Source organism: Mirounga angustirostris, unplaced genomic scaffold, assembly GCF_029215605.1.
Source record: "Mirounga angustirostris isolate CCGP_5_RB_7025 unplaced genomic scaffold, mMirAng1.0.hap1 SCAF_15, whole genome shotgun sequence".
Classification (NCBI taxonomy): domain Eukaryota; kingdom Metazoa; phylum Chordata; class Mammalia; order Carnivora; family Phocidae; genus Mirounga; species Mirounga angustirostris.
In genome coordinates this window covers 18,593,018-18,611,028 of record NW_026991723.1, presented here as the reverse complement: position 1 = coordinate 18,611,028, position 18,011 = coordinate 18,593,018, and the positions used below count along the sequence as shown (strand labels likewise).

General features: G+C 39.8%; 1 pseudogene; it reads right to left on the bottom strand.

Annotated features, from left to right (window-relative positions):
• Nucleotides 1-16,351: 16,351 nt before the first annotated feature.
• On the bottom strand, nt 16,352-17,457 carry LOC123850236 (adenylosuccinate synthetase isozyme 2-like; annotated as a pseudogene).
• Between the last annotated feature and the right edge of the window lie 554 nt (nt 17,458-18,011).

Here is an 18,011-nt window from a genome sequence, read left to right as displayed (position 1 = left end):
AGTAGAGTGTCAGAAGTGAGTTGAATTGTAGGACACTAGCTGGTATCACAGAACATTCCTTGGTGGGGTAAAATGCACACACTTCTGGTGAGTGTGGTAGTCATGTTAGCGTAAAGGAGACACAAAGGAGAAAAACTGAGTTTCTCCAACTTAGGCTGGCATAAGTCCACAGGCCCCACACGGAGTAGCATGACTATACACAACCACCCTGGGTACATGCTCGTTAGACAAGTCAATCCATGGAATAGGCAATGTTTTATAACAAATTTTCTCCTGTGTTTTTCAACTATTGTTGGTCTCAGGTTCCATTCTTTAAGAATATAGGACAATTACTTATTGATAAACTGTGATGAAATTTGCCCACATTGGCTTGATGATTTCTGACTCTTACATTGATGCATTTAAACAAGCAAACCCAGATACGATTTTCTCTTTGAAAGGATAAAGGTGGAATGGGAAAATTGTTACATGCCAGAAATTCAGAGATACTCCCTATTGAAGAAAAAATGAAAACTCTCATCTAGGCTTAGTGTTCTGCCTTAAATCATTTAATTTCAAGAAATATCTTTTAAATTGAAGAAGTATACATCACACAATTTACATGGTTAGTCCGGAATTACACTGAAAGTTCATTAAATCGCATCTAGGGAATTTAAGTGAACTCAAGTAAGTAAATTAAGTGCTGAGTTAATTAAGTTGTTAATTAGTTAATTAACTGTTATAGTTTTAAGTGATGCCATTAACAAACTGACATAAATTTCAGTTTTACTTTCCTATATTTAGAAGGCCTTCATGGAACTGTAAAAGCTTGAGGGCCTAATTCTTTCCACAGAGTTTTGAACCAAATACTAACATATTTATAATAAGATTTTTATGATTTAGGGTTGAAGGCATTTTAAAACAATTTGTCTAATTGCGTTTTTTTTTTTTTTTTTGCTTTTGCAAATCAGAAGATACTCTCTTCATTTGCTTTTTCTTCTATAAAATAGAATAAGTGAAATAAAGATGAAAATACAGTGCATACAGTGGTATACAGTTTGGTGTATACCACCACATTTTTTTTTAAAAAAAGTAAGCTCTATTGCCAAAGTGGGGCTTGAACTCATGACCCAAGATCAAGAGTTGCATGCTCTACCAACTGAGCCAGCCAGGTGCTCCACATTTCTGTTTGCTTTGGTTTATGGGGCAAGAAAGTTTCAGAAAGGTAGATTCCAGTTATGTGCTATAAAACAAACCACCCCAAAACTTGGTGGCTTAACATAATAACAATCATTTTTATGGTCCACAGATCTGCAAATTGAGCAGGGCTGCATGGGGACAGCTCATCTGTCCTGCCAAGGACTGGATGTTCCATTTCCAAGAAGGCTCATTCACATGGCTGGCAAGCTGGTGCTGGGAGCTCAGCTAGGGCTGTCTTCTGGAGCCTTGGTTCCTCTCCTCATGGGTCTCTCTACAGGGTTGTTTGGCCTTCATCACAGCATGGTGGCAGGCTTCAAAGAGTGAGTTCTAAGAGGCCTTGATAGAAGTTGAAAGTCTTCTTATGACCTAGCCTCAGAAATCCCAGAACGTCATTTGTGCAGTATTATGTTGGTCAGCCCAGATTCAGGAGGTGATTACTCCATCTTTTACTGGGAAAAGTACCAAAGATATAAAGGAGTAATTCCATTCAGTAACTTAAGGAGGACGTGTAAAATCACATAGTAGTTTTTGGATACTGGAAAAGGTGGAGATTTACATTTTTCAGGGGCACCTGGCTGGCTCAGTCGGTAGAGTGTGTGACTCTTGATCTTGGGGTTGTGACTTTAAGCCCCATGTTGGGTATGAAGCCTGCTTAAAAAAAAAAAAAAAACTTTAGGGGAGGTGGGTGAGGGGATGGGTTAAATAGGTGATGGGGATTAAGGAGTATGCTTGTTGTGATGAACACCAGGTGTTGTATGGAAGTGTTGAATCACTGTATTGTACACCTGAAACTAATATTACATTGTATTTCAACTGGAATTTTAAAAAGAACTTAAGAAAATAAAATTCTCTTTTCCCATCTTTAAAAAATAATAGGGATGCCTGGGTGGTGCAGTTGGTTAAGCATCTGACTCTTGGTATTGGCTCAGGTCATGATCTCGGGTTCATGGGGTTAAGCCCCACATTGGGCTCCACACTTAGTGCAGAGTCCGCTTAAGACTCTCCCTTTTCCAAAAAAAAAAAAAAGACTCTCCCTCTTCCTCTGCCCCTCCCCTCTGTACTTTCTCTCTCTAAAATAAATAATCTTAAAAAACTAAAATAAAAATAATAAAATAATAAAATTTTTCCTCAGTTAGGGCCACCCCACAACTAGCTGAACATTATGAGCAATACGTGAGCAGATAATACAGTAGAAGTCACAGTAGTTCTGGACAGAATATCTGGGTTTCTATTGTTAAGATTCTATTGTTCTATCTGAGAGATTTTGAGAAAGTTATTTAACCTTTCTGAGACTCTGTTTTCTGGTGTTTAAAAGAAGGATAAAAATACTGGCACTATTGGGGTATATCCCAGGACAGGTGAGAAGCTCAAATGGGTTACTGTATAGAAAGAATGTATTTTAGATGGAAAAGCAAATTAAATATGTATTTCTGGACATTCTTACTGCCAGAATATAACTATTATATTATCTTCCTCATGCACATCTGTTGTTAATTAGTTTATACTGCATTTTTATCTATTTGTGTATCAGTAACCCAGAATTCTTGCCCTACTATGTTCACTGGGAATTAAGATCGCACGCGACCTCAGGCAATTTGCTTATACATTGGGAGGGTGTAATTCCTATAACCAGGAATATGAGAAAAAGGGCATTTCCCCACCATTGGAAGTTTGGACTTTGGGACGGGGAGGTGTAGGCACCTTACCTAATATGGATGTAGTACCTGAAAGAGTGGTGCTAGATTGGGGCTCATGTGAGTTTCTGTATCCATCAGGCTGTAAATCTGGGAGCACGAGCCATGGCACAAAAGGGTGTCAGTGGTTGCTAAGTGGTTGGCATTGGTGGTGGTGACCATGGTTTTGGCCCAACAGAGGCTAAAATGATATCAACTGGTCCTACTGAGGGATTGTCATTTGTGACAAAGCCAGGCAATTGGGCATCTGAGAGAAGCAAGCGTTAGAGATGAGGAAAGTAGAAAAAAAATTGATTAAAACTCCCCTAGAGGATTATGGTTGGAGATGCTTGATGAATTGCACTTTGATGCCCAAAAAGAGAGCATGAGACAATCCAGTGTCTTTCTCATGAAGGTAAAACTAAGTGGAGTGTCTGGGCCAGCTACAGGGAAGGAATGTGCCTGTGGGTTGGGGCTTGTTCAAGCATTAACTTAACAGAATTAAGGAAGTCATAGACATTCCTCTAAAATTTCTCCAGGCCTTTCTTTTACACCTTGATCCGTGTTGTGCATCTCATGTCCTTTGCTAGGCATGACCTCCTTTAGGGCAGCCCCCCCCCACCCCTAACAAAGTCAGGGCTTATAAAATGTTCGGTGAATTGTATTTCCAAATGAGTCTAAGATACACTGTAGCAAATATTGGATTGGATACTGAGGAATAGAGACCTTATTGTACCCTTATAATAAGTATTGGCTTCCTTAAAGATCAGAAAAGAGAAACTGGAGGCAGACCACTCTGGGTAGTCCAGTCGGCTACTTTTTGCTGCCTGGCTAGAGCATCTAGTGCTCTCAGATGCAACTGATTGGCAAGAACTGGTGAGATGGGCTTCACTTCTAAAAGCTTCTAAAAGCTCACAACCACAGAATTAAGTGTGCACAGTATGTACTTTGTAGAAATGGAATTCTGCTCATGGTGGCAGCATCCACGTGAACTGGAGATGGCACCTGAGACTAATGTCCTGCATAGTGTGTGGGTAGAAATGGGTATAGAGAGTGAATAAAACAAATATTCTACATGGTGCTTAACATGTACTTGGAGCAACTTTTCTAAAGCAGGAGATCAATAAATACAAAACAATATACAGTAAATTCCCTGTTCTCTGGACAGTCAGGACATAAGTTATCAAATGATCAGGTTTTTAGAATGTCCTGTGAGAACTATATTTTATGGGAAGTATGGATTGTCTATTCAATATCTATTCTTTCTTTCTTCCTCAGTAAGAGAACTCAGAATTGTTGGATCTGGCCACATGCCTAGCTGTAAGACGATATTTTATTCAAGATAGATAAGGGCACAAATAATAAGCATCCAGAGCTCACTAGAGGGGGGCTTTCCAAGGACCTTTTTCTGAAGGTGCAGAGTTGGCTAGAAAGCACAGCCTTTGTGCCAACTCCTTCATTTTCTCTTCATCCTGCCTAGAATGCTAGGTGGAGTTGCAGCAGCCATCTTGGGACCATGAGGCAAACCTGAGGATGGAAATCACAATTAAGTTACTGAAGCAGAAAGAAAGAGCCTGTGCTCCAGATGACCATGGAGTGGCCATTCCAGCCCTAGACTGTCTACTATTATTTTTGGTTTCTGGTAATAGAGGCCAAGAGAAGTTCTTTCTTCAGGGTATTGAATGCAATGAAATTATTTAAACAGTATAGAGATAATGAACTTATTTTATGTGTATTTCTAACCTTTCCTTGTTCCATAAATGATTAAAGCTGGATTACAAGGGTTCCTAAATTACGGGATAGCACAAACTAATGTCAAAAGACCAAAAAAAAAAAAAAAGTGAAGATATCAACAAGAAGTTTCTGAACATACTTTAATCTTTTGTTCCCTTCATTTTATTTTTTTAATTTTTTTAATGTTTTAACTTTTTTTTAAGATTTTTTTTATTGTTATGTTAATCCCCATACATTACATCATTAGTTTTAGATGAAGTGTTCCATGATTCATTGTTCGTGCATAACACCCAGTGCTCCATGCAGAATGTGCCCTCCTCAATACCCACCACCAGGCTAACCCATCCTCCCACCCCCCTCCCCTGTTCCCTTCATTTTATAATTCAAAATTACATCAGAATCTTTTTTAAAAAAGATTTATTTATTTATTTTAGAGAGAGAGAGAGAGAGTGTGAGTGGGGGTGCAGAGGGAGAGAATCTCCAAGCAGACTCTCCACTGAACATGGAGCCCAACATGGGGTTCGATCCCACCACCCATGAGATCATGACCTGAGCTGAAACCAAGAGTCAGTTGCTCTACTCAAAGTTATTTCAGGATCTTTAATGACTTATGACCATCATTATGGACATCACATGTTGGAAATTCTGGTTAGTAGAGAGTCCTGTTTAATTGAATGCCTACTAGGGAGGTCTCAGGGTAGTGTAATGAAGACTTCTAACTGGCTATCACTGGCTCGACTCATCACAGTAACTAATACCTTCCAGTTCTCTGTAAAACATATCCATGCATGCTCCCTATAGCTGGTTGAGTAGCATCCTGTCCAGTAATCACCTGTGCTTCTTCCCAAATCCCTCTGTACCTATTGCACTTGTTACAATAATAATAATGAAATATTATGTGATTTGGTAACTGTAAGGGGGAAAGAAAAGAGTTGTTCCTCTGAAAACGAAGTCAAATGCTTGGAAAGACTATAGAGATGAATTTTCCATAAAATTGTAAATTTTGGATTAGGTGCGGGGAAGCCAATTGTAACTGGGGGTAAAAGGTCAGTCAAAAATCTTCTGATTGCTTTGGGACAATCTTCAAGCGATAGTGCAATAAGAAAAAAAAAAATCCATGGAGAGCTCCAAAAGAACAGACCCAGAAGCAAAAAAGACAGCTCTACATCCGAAATTGGTTAATACACATATATTTAAGTGTTTTAATTGAAAAGAAGTTGTTTAAGGTATATATATATATATATATATATATAATTTTTTTTTTTAATAATTCTCCATTCTATCAGACATGTTAAGTACCTTATTCTGTTAAGATGGATAAGAGTACTTCTGCTGTGTGTACAGAATTCACATAGTGCAGGCATGTTAAATAAAGGGATGAAAATCCAGGGGGATTAAGCAGTGATTAAATGTACCAGGTGGCAAATAAGTGATGGTGGCATTCCTATCTCTATGTTATCCTGTGCTCTTGGAAGCAGACATTACTAATCAATCAACAAGCTTCTGTTATCCTGTGCTCTTGGAGGCAGACATTACTAATCAATCACAGTCTTCTGTAATCAATCACCAATCAAGCCAGTCTCCAACTGGCTCCTTTTCAGTGTCAAACACCAAGAAGCTACTACCAGTTAACCAGTTGGCCCGTGACATTAAATCGGTCTGTCAACCCTGGCTTAGAGTACGATAGTGCAGTAGGCACAGATCATGGATTGGCATGTCAACTGAGGCTCTGCAGGTTGGAAATGGTCAGTAAGATATGCCAGGGGGATCTGGGTGGACATCCACCATCCACAGATTGCTAGGATCCATCTGGCCAACCTCCTTCTTCTAGGCAGTGTCCCTTTCCTCTTCACTCCATCAGTGCTTCTTTCAGAACTGCACACTAGTCAAAGAGAGGGCAAATTCTGTTGGGATGTACCTCAGAATCACTGTGGCTGAGTTACTCCTAGCAGCTTGGTGTGATAGCTTGACCCTGGCAACAGAATGTCCAGATTTGACCCTGACATCTCCTCTTCTTAGCTATGACTAAGACAAGTTAACCTCTTCAAGTTTCTGTTATCAATAATAGGTTTATAAGGACTAAATGTGCTAATGCATGGAAAGCATAAAAGACTGGTTCCAGCATCTTCAAACTGTCCATATAGCAACGTTTTGTAAGCATGAGTCCATGAGCTCTTTGAAATCCTATGCACCTTATGCTCAGGCTCCATGATTTTCATCACATTCTCAAAGGAGTCTGGGACTAAAACAAAAGTAAACCAAAACAAGAAATACCTAAGGCTTTCTTGTTTAGAGCTGTGCTTATCAAATTTTAATGGATCACCTGAAGATCTTGTTAAAATGCTAATTCTAATTGAATAGGTCCCAAGTGGGGCCTGTGGCTGTGTAGTCTTGACAAGCTCCCAGTTGATGGTGATGCTGCTCACCCATGGACCACACTTTGAGTAGTGAAGGTCTAAAGTGCCCACTCCTTTATTTCCTTCTTCTGCCAAGAGGCACTATAACATGATTATTAAAAGCATGAGCTCTGGGGCCAGACAGCCTGGGTTTGCTTTCTGCCTTGACCTTTACTAATTCTATAAGCTTGGTCAAGCTGCTGAACTTCTCTCTGCCTCAGTTTCTTCAACTGTAAAATGGGGGAAATAACAGTACTTCCACAAGAAGGTTGATATGAAGATTAAATGAGATAAAGAGTTTATAACAGTGCCTAAAGCATAATATGTGTTAGTCTTAGTTTATTTACCGCCTTGTGAGTACACTCTCTGTTGCTACCGCCACATTCTTAGCTGTCTCAGATGACCTAGCATTCTCTGGATTGTGTCATGCCCAAAGTAATGTCTCCCACCAATGACATAGGGGTCAGATAAAATTGTAAAACATAAAATATCCCTCTCTTGGTGGGGGGGGATAGATATAACAGGAAACACTTGTTTAGTTCACTTTTTTACAAGCTAATTTTTTTAAAAAAGATTTTATTTATTTATTTGAGAGAGAGAATGAGATAGAGAGAGAGAGCATGGGGGGGGGAGGGTCAGAGGGAGAAGCAGACTCCCTGCTGAGCAGGGAGCCCGATGCGGGACTCGATCCAGGGACTCCAGGATCATGACCTGAGCCGAAGGCAGTCGCTTAACCAACTGAGCCACCCAGGCGCCCAACAAGCTAATTTGATCACAGAATTTGGAACGGCTTTTTCCACCTGACTCCTAATTCACGTGCATAAGACCTGGTATCATAAAGTAATAATCGTGGGAGGGTGTTTCTGAAGAGTGGCAGATGAAAGCAGGGTCACTCTGCAATGTAGCTTCAAAGCTGCACCCAGCTTTGAATCAGTACCACCCACCAGCCGAGTGCCCACCCTAGAGCACATACCTCTGCGAGGGCCTGGGCACTCCAGCGCATTCACTCTGTCCTGCCTTTGTCTCTGCCACATGCATGCAGGCCTTTGGCTCACACATGAACAAGTGCCACCGAGACAGGAGGGGTTGAGACAAGGAAGACTTTCTCATCCAGCGCTATACTCATGTCATAATTTTCCTTGTCCTGTCAGCGTAATGTCTTTGGCAGAGCATGCAGAGACATTGATTCCCCTCTCTAACCCTGCCTTTTGGATCTAGATTTTTGTTCTTTAAAGGAAATACAAGTTTGTGCCTAAATGATGAAGATGGTATCTGTTCTTTTTCCTCTTTTAAAAAAATGAGTCTGAGTATATTCAGGTTGAAAGAACAGATTACATTTTATGATTTAACTAGTACAGAATTTTTTTTTTTTTTTAGAGAGAGAGCATGAGCAGGGGCAGGGGGAGGGGTGGAGCGAAAGGGAGAGAGAATCCTCAAACAGGTTCCACACTCAGTGTGGAGCCTGACTTGGAGCTTGACCCCACAACCTGGAGATCATGACCTGAGCCAAAATCCAGAGTCTAACGCTTAACCAACTGAGCCACCCAGGCAACCCCAGAATTTTTTTGTAAATCAACTTTATTGATGTACAATTTACAATAGAAAATGCATTCACTTAAAATGTATAATTTAATGAGTTTTGACAAACATGGGTGACTGTGTAACCAATGCTACAATCAAGGTATAGAACATTTCTATCACACCAAATGGTTTGTTTATGTCCATTTGAAGTTTCTCCTGCTCCAGGTAACCAAACTGATTTGACTTCTGTTCTCATAGATGCACCTCTTCTGGAAATAGAACTTTCATGTACGTGGAATCTTATGAATGAACTATTTTCTGTCTGGCTTCTTTTCCTCAGCATAATGTTTTGGAGAGTCATTATTTTTGTTTTATGTATCACTCCTATCAGTAGCAGAACCTTTTTTTTTTTTTTAAAGATTTTATTTATTTATTTGACAGAGAGAGAGACAGTGAGAGCAGGAACACAAGCAGGGGGAGTGGGAGAGGGAGAAGCAGGCTTCCCGTGGGGCAGGGAGCCCGATGTGGGGACTCGATCCCAGGACCCTGGGATCATGACCTGAGCCGAAGGCAGACGCTTAACGACTGAGCCACCCAGGCGCCCCCAAACCTTTCTTTTAACTCTGCTAAAATGTCAACCATTATGCATACATTATAAATTAATGATACATGCACCTTGAAAGATATTTTTATTTTTTTTAATATAGGTCAACTCATAGGTTAGGAATATCACTAAGTGCTAGAATATTTGAACAGCTCTGAATATTTTGCCGTTGTGAGGGCTGTATGGCATAGTGAATAGCCTGTGGTCACAGCACTGGCCCCGTCACTGACTTTGTGAATTTGACCAAATCTGTCACCCATTAGGGCTCAGCTTGCCCATTTGTACTTGTCTTTTTTCTTTTTGTAAACAATTAATTAACATAGAGTATATTATTAGTTTCAGAGACAGAGTTTAGTGATTCATCAGTTTCATATAACACCCAGGGCTCATTCCATCATGTGCCCTCCTTAATGCCCATCACCCAGTTACCCTATCTCCCCCACCCACCTCCCCTCCAGCGACCCTCAGTTTGTTCCCTAGAATTAAGAGTCTCTTGTGGTTTGTCCTCCCTCCCTCTGATTTCATCTTATTTTATTTTTCCCTCCCTTCCCCATGTTCATCTGTTTTGTTTCTTAAATTCCACATAGGAGTGAGATCATACGGTGTTTGTCTTTCTCTGACTGACTAGTACTAGTTACCAGTCTTTGCCAGTTCCTGAGGCCCATTGGGGGCCTGACACATGTGTTGTCTCCGGACGGTCACTGAGCAGTGGAGCCAGCAGAGGGAGTAGGAGTCAACAAAGGAATTGCAGAGCCCAGCCCCCCATCTCGAAGCCTCTGTGATGCATGCTGTCCTCTGTACAGCAGCTACGCTGTTCCAGAGCACAGCAAATCCTGTGGTGGGCCAATTTTTAAAGTGACTGATGACTCCTGATATCATTTCTTATTTCTCTGATTAGGTGACAAGTGTGGTCTTCTTTTTTTTTTTTAATATAAAAGGGATATAAACAAATCTCTGTGTGGTCTTATAAGCAAATAAAATAGATTCACATTCAAATTTATTTAAATTAACCTTTTAGTGCTTATTACCTTAGAGAAGAATTGTAAAAAAAACCAAAAACCCCAAAGTATTATAGGAGCCCCTTCAGAGTTGACTTTTCAAGGCAAAAACAAAGTTAGATTGAGTCATCCAAAATACAGTTTATAGAATTATCAAAAATGAAATATTTTATAACATACCACTGTCTGAAAATAGTCTTGAGGTTTTAAAAGCAACTGACTGATTTCACTCTGAGGCCAGATCTGTATAAACACAGTTAAATGGACATGTCATGCCATGAAATTTCCTGCATCTACCATCCCTGCACTTTCAGTCACAAAATTATTTCTGTTCTCCGTTCACTTTTGCTTCTATGAACATAACCGCTGTTGCAAGAAATCTTTATAGTCTTATATTTGCTCTCTGGTTCCTCTCTTCACAATATGAAACAAACAAAAACCAGATAGTGGAATTAGGTTGGCCGTGGCATGCTGGGAAACACTCTGTAGGCTTTTATACCCCTTGGCCACCTTTCTCCCACTACAAAATATTGTTCTGAAATAACTACTGTGGGGCACCTGGGTGGCTCAGTTGGTTAAGTGTCCAGTTCTTGGTTTCAGCTCAGGTCATGATCTCAAGGTCATGAGATCGAGCCCCATGTTGGGTTCCATGATGATCGTGGAGTCTACTTGAGATTGTCTCTCTCCTTCTCCCTGTGCCCCTCCTCCTTCTCTCTGTCTCTAAAAAAAAAAAAACAACAAAAACAAAAAAACTAAACTAATTTGGTGAGAAGTTTTGTAATTTCAAATGAACTTGGTAATGTGACATGCAAATGAGAAATTTAAATATGTTATAACTGGCATTGTTCTGGTGAAATGAGGGGAGTAATGAAAAGGCAGGTTTGAAAGCAGGCTCTTGCAGAGACTCTGGGGAGGAGCAGAAGGAAGGACTGAGGCAAGCGAGGAAAATAAAGTGAGGGGTGGAAATGAAGGAAGGCCCGTGTGTGGAGGCAGAGATGATCTGTGTCTGCATCTTGTGTCAGAAAACCGGTTTTACTTGTCAAAAAGGTACCTGACAAACCTCTCTGGAAAAGATGAATCTGATGTTATTTTTTTTTTAAATTTTATTTATTTGAGAGAGAGAGAGCGCGCACAAGAGAGCTTGAGCAGGGGAGGGTGAGAGGGAGAGGATCTCAAGCAGACTCTGCTGAGTGCAGAGCCCAACATGGGGCTTGATCTCACAACCCTGAGATCATGACCTGAGCTGAAATCAAGAGTCTGACACTCAATTGATGGGCTACTCAGGTGCCCTGAATCTGGTGTTATTTTAATTAGTCTGTACCACAGAGAAAGAAGGAAGCATCCCCGTTATTTTATTAGGCTCGTATGACACTGATCTAAAACCTGACCAAGATAGCACAAGAAAGGAAACCACAGACTAACCTCACTTATAATTGTTGATGCAAAATCCTAATAAAATACCAGCAAACGGATTCCAACAGTGCACTAGGAGAAAATACACCATAACCAAAGACATTTATTCTAAATGTTCACTGTAGTTTAATATTATGAAGTCTATAAACATAATCACATTAAAATGCAGAGAAGGGTGTGATGTAGAGCATGCTGGGCTGTTTTAGGACAAAACGACAGGGCCAGAAAGCAGATCATGGGTTGCCAGAGGATGGGACTGGGGAATGTTTGATTACAAAGGAGCAACACAAGGGAAATTTAGGGGTGACAGAACTATTCTGTGTCTTGAACCTGCCTCTGTGCAATCATCAACAGGACATTACATCCAAAAAAGTGAATGTTATTGTAGATAAAAACAAATATTTAAAGATAAGTTTCAAAAAATGAAAACAAAACAAAAATTCCCGCTATCACATGGCCAATAAAGCCAATGATTGACTAGGTAAGGTGTAGTGACTGTAATACATCCAATTTTCTCAACTGTAAAATGGAGCTCATACTAACACTTACCTCCCAGGGTTGTTCTGAGATTCGGCTTAGCACAACATCTGGCGTAGAGTGCATCCTCAAGAAATGTTAATCATTGTTAGTAACAAAATATAGCCATTAAGCACACAAACTCTGGAGCAAGAAAGCCTGGGTTCAAATTCTTGTTCATCCCCTTATTAATTATGTGGCCTTGGGTAAGTCATTTTGCTTCTGTGCCTCTGTGTTCTCTTATTTTTAAAATATAGATAAGCGTTACTGTGAGAGTTCACTGAGTTTACTGCAGGGGAGTACCTGGAAGTGGGGAGTGGGGGAAAGAAACTCCTGAGGCTCCTGTGAGTTCAGAAGGGAAGTGAAGTGAGCTGTGTATGGTCGTGTAGGGGTGGTTGGTGTTGGTCTCTATGTTATATAAATGAGTTGTATAGATAAGGTACATGGAAAAGAGGACAAGAGAAGAGTAGTTTCCACCTGTGGCAGAGATATGGGTATAAATGCCGAGACAGAAGCACAGGTAGATTCTCCAGAGACCAAGGGAGCTGAAAGAGAGACGTGAACTTGGTTCCACCTTGGCCTGGTGTCAAAGGTAGGACGAATTTGCATTAAAGGAGTGTGAAAGTTTACTCAGGCAAAGTAGATCATCAGAGAAGAGAGTTAAATAGAGAGCCTCAGAGCCTCTGTTTAATGACTTAAATCTCTAACCAGCTACTTGAAGAAAGAGGGGGTTTCTCTGTGACCCCAATGACCATTGTCATTGCTGTGGCCACTCATGTTGACTCCAGTGGACTGTGTGTCATCTACAAGTGAGAGGGGGCTGGTCAGCAAATGTTCCTTGCCTCAGTGACTCTGAGTAGACCGTTTTCACTGGTGGGCTGGTGGTGGTCACGTGGAGCTGGGAGCCCCTGCTTGGAAGTGAGTCACTGGCCTCATTGCTAAGGCTCACACAAGTCCCAAGAAAATAGGGAAGAGAATAAGATTTAATGAAATGAGAACATTTTTATCCATATGATAAGGGGAAAAAGCAAAATATAAAACTCTATGTGCATCTAATTTGGTTAAACATATACATAGAAAAATGACTGGAATGAAACATTAAAACAGTAAATAGTTGCCTCCGAGTGAGGATTACAGATGACTTCTCTTCTTTATATCTTATATCTTTTCTATTTTCTACAATAAAAATGTTTTACTTTTGCAATTAGAGAAGAGGAATGGGCTGCAATTAACTTAGAAGGAAAGAGGTTCCCTGCCCCTGTTCACAGCCTACCTGTTGTTCAGCAACACATTTTTTGCTACTTGTTTTGTACAGGGCAATAACAATTTAATTGCTGGCTACCTTCTCTAATCTCTGGGTGAAGCTCACAGCTTCCCAATCTTTTTTCCATTCCATGGAAGAGGAGCTCTGACGTGGGGCAAAGACATACTGGGGTCCTTAGAAACTCACCATGAGCCATAGTGGTTGGAGCTTGGGTGGGAGTGAGGAAGACATCCAAAGCTCCCTCTTGCTGTGACAAGCAGCTGCTTTAGCTTCACTTCCTGTTACTTCTCTTGCTTTCCTTTCTCTCAGCTGCTGTATAAACATGGGATTGGTATTTTTGCTGGGGCTGCCGTAAAAAAGAGCCACAGACTGGGTGGCCAAAACAACAGAAATTTCTTTTTTCACAATTCTGGAGGCTACAGATGTCTGAGATCAAGGTGTCAGCAGGGTTGGTTTCTCTCTCGCCTTGGCTTGCAGTTGACCATCTTCCCCCCACCATCTTCACACGGTCTTCTTTCTGTGTGAGTGTGTCGTAACCTGCTCTTCTTTTAAGGACACTAGTCACATTAGATTTGGACCTATACCCGAATGAACTCATTTCACCTTAATTACCTCTTTAAAGACCCTATCTCCAAATGCAGTCAGTTGGAGATTCTAGGGGTAGGACTACAACATATGAATTTTGGAGGACACAATTCAGCCCTTAACAGGGTTGAAGTGATTTCTTTTGTTGGGGACTATGTTGCCACTCAGGGAAAGTCAGGAGAGAACCCAGTGTAGGGTTTAAGAGAAAGGATGCAAAAAAAAAAAAAAAAAAAAGTCAGTTTTAACTTCTTGGGTTTTGTATAGCCCACCAGGTTAAGAAACCAGAGAGGAATACACACATTTTCATTTGTCCAGAGTGTTTGTGTCTGTTCTGGGCATATCACCCTCTTAAATCTGTGGCTGTATTGAGGCCACTTGAAGATTTGAAATGTTGGTTGTCTCCTCCTTGGGGACATAAAAAATATATCATTCTGTTGAACTTATCACCAAATTATTGGATGTTTCTACAAAAGCAAAGCAAATCTGAGATCAGAGATGTTAGAATATTGTTCTGTAAATGATGGGGGGTGCAGGGGTGAGCTGGTAAAAGAGTGATCTACTCTGGTCATGTTACCCTTGAAAGCTTGGTTAACATTGTCATTCTCTGTTAAAAAACAAGAAGAAGCCTTCCGAGCAGCTCATATAAAATTTTAAGGCATTAAAATGAGAGAGTTTATCTGTCTCTTCTGCACAAGTGATGAACATCCATGAAGGTACTCTGATCTCTTCCCCAAGATGAATCCTGAAAAGTTTTGCAGTATGGAACTGATTTTCACTGACCTAGGAAAGAAACAGGTCAGGCCTATGAATTCTGCCTTTGCCCAGCCAGCAGATGGTGCCATTTTTCTAGGAAATGGAACCAGAATTAGTTTGAACTGCCATTCGGCCATCAATGTGCGAGCTCAGCGGATTTCCATAGATGTTTATATGTAACCAGTTTCTCTTCTATGAAATTTACTCATCTTAACTGCAGTTAAACAAACTGAAGTCTTCAGGCTTAAGTGTAAATGAAACTTTTATTTTTTAAACACAGGGATAATTAGAAAAAAAATCTGAGCACCTTCTTCCAGATGGATATTTTAGGATTATATGCTCTCTCCTCCTGCTCACTCACCCATCTTGCTCCAACATATGAACTGACTTCATTTGTACTCATTTTTCCTTCTGAAAGACTCTCTTACAGTCTTTCACTGTTATATATAGTGGTTGGTTTACTGAATTCTATAGTAAAATTATAATTTTTGAAGAATGAGTAGTTCTGAATAGCTACTTTAATATAATACATAATTAATAAATTTAATTTAATAGCTACTTTTAATAATATGTAGCTGAGTATTTACCTTATTATTATTATTATTTATTTTACTAGAAATATGTGGTCCTTTTTAATCAGCTATTGATTGTATAATAAAATAAATTTAAGTGGCGCCTAATTTAAGCATTTAAAATAATTCATTGAAGGATAACCTACAACGCAGTATGTTAAGCCTAATTGTCAAAACAACACCTCTTTTTTTCCAAGAAAGAAAAAATAAAGGTATGATCAAAATTATGACCAACAATTTGGGTTCATTTGGACATTAAAGATGATTTTGTAGGCATACCAACAGGCAAAATGTTGAAAAATCAATCCACTGGATTTAGAAATAATGGTAAATTTAAAAGGGCAGCTATACATTTCAGAGTTAATGTCTGAAATTAAAGAAAAATATCCACCACTTATCACAATGATCTTTTAATAACTAATATTTTTAACATTAAGATTGCTGTTTTAGGGAATTACCTTCCTCTGGACATTTAATTAAATGTTAAATTTTTTAAATAACTTACACAGATAAGTAAGTTTTGTGATCTATACAAATTAAAGGATACATGAATATAAGCCCCCTTCCCTGCCAAAGCTCAAATTTGCTATAGTCTCAGCAGAAAATAAACAGTTTACAGGTTAAACAGAATTTATAGCATTACAAAAGTTTCCAGAACCTTTCTTTTCATCATTTTTTTTCTAACAGCAAAGATCAAAATGACAAATTGAATGACCAGAATGTAGAAAATATTTGTGCAAAACTGCGTTAATTGTCCTTATCATTTAATAGAGGTAAAACCTAAGAACACACAATGACAATGATGAAGAAAAACTACACTGAAAGGAACTCTATTTTAAATTTCAAACAACATGGGTCATACTGCTTCTAAACACTGAGAGAAAACATGGCACCATGAGCAGCGGGAGCAACACATGACTCGGGGATTCTGCCAGCAAAGGTGGTTGACCCTGGAACATGCCGAAGTTTCTCTCCACACCAGCCAGCCATCTTAAATGACTGGAAACTATTGTAGGGCTTAAAACTCACTTCAGTGTCTTATTCTTGAAATTTGCAGATCATAAATGAAATATTTACGAAAGTCCTTTCCCCCCCACCTCAAGGAATGTTTCTCGTGTCACGAGAAACATTCAATTAATTCAATTAAAAGAATTGAATCATAGACTCTCTGGATTTACCTACACTGATCCATTTAGCTTGAATTTGAAGCTCTTCTTCAATAAATCAAATGTAATTTTTTTGCACTAACAGGTAGTTCTTTAAGTGTCCTTGCATTTGATATATCTGTGTTCCAAAGTGGGAGAGTCTTATATTGAACTTCAACTTTAAGACTTCTTGGTTTGCTGGGAAATTTCACCACCTAACTTGTAAGCAACTCCAACTTTGATTTCCATAAACATGTCCAAAATATCCAATTTGGCAAATGCAGGAAATCCATTAATCATATGAGCATATTTGAGCAAAATGGGGTCCAGCCAGCCATACCTTCTTTTCCTGCCAGTGGTTACCCCAAACTCTCCACCTCTTGTTTGTAATAATTCTCCAATTTCATTGTCTTACTCTGTAGGGAAGGTACCAATGCCAACTTGAGTTGTGTAAGCTTTTATGACCCCATCACTTCTCCAACATTGTGAGGGGGTATACCCAACCAGGGACAGACACCTCCAACTGTACAGTTCAAAGAGGTTACAAATGGATAAGTTCCAAAATTAATATCTAGTAGTGCTGCATTGGCATCTTCTACCAAGATTTTCTTTGGTGGTCCATCTAGGGCCTCGGAGAGGAAATAAACTCCATCTCTCACCATTGGTTTAATCCTTTCCATATAGCCCTTGAGTTTTTGTAATTCACTTTCAGTGTCAATTTCCAAAGTGGGATATATGATTTGTATTGGTTAGCCAGAACTTTGAACCTCCCTGAGAAGCCATCAAAGTCAGAAACAAGATCACACATCCGCAGTCCACCCCCAGTAGCCTTGGAAGAATAAACTGGGCCAATACCTTTTGTGGTACCCCAAATTTTCCTGCTTGTTCTGGTCTCTGTTGCTCCTGGAGACCATCAGGTGCTTGATGAAAATTGAATACGATATGAGCACTGTCAGATAGGATAAGCCTTTTTTCCCAGCCTTCCAGACCTTTTCCTTTTTTCTCTGCTTCTTCAAATAATCTGGGAAGATGAGCTATCACGCTATTTCCAATGAATATGGTAACATTTGGATGAATTATTCCACAATGTCCAGTATGGTCACCCAGTTACCCCCTGGGCCATGCCCCAGGGTGGCCACAATCCTGGTTGGATATGGAAGATGCCACAGGATTGGTCTCAGCATGGTGGCTCCAGTGACAGGAGGAGAGCCTGCAGGAGATGCAGGCAGTGAGGACTGCACGAACTGAACTGCTCTGTGGCCACCAGCCACGTGCGGAGGAAGAAGGAGCCAGAGGCCAGCCCGACTATTTACCTTCTTAACTATAAACACTTTTCTTCAAAATTTTCGATGAAAAGTTTCAAATATACAGAATACTTGAAAGACCAATACATAAGCATCATATACCATACCTATCACCTAGATTCAACAATTATTAACATGACATAGATTCAATAGTAACATTACCATTTTCCTTAATGTATAAAATGTGTGTGTGGATAATATACATATGGAAGTTGGTTACAGACATTTTGACACATGAGCCCTAATATTCAGCATGCGACTCTTTAGAATGAAAACATTCTTCTAACTACTAAACCTAAGAATATGAGCAATAATTTCAGTATTATCTAATATCGAGTCCCTAGTCAAAATTTC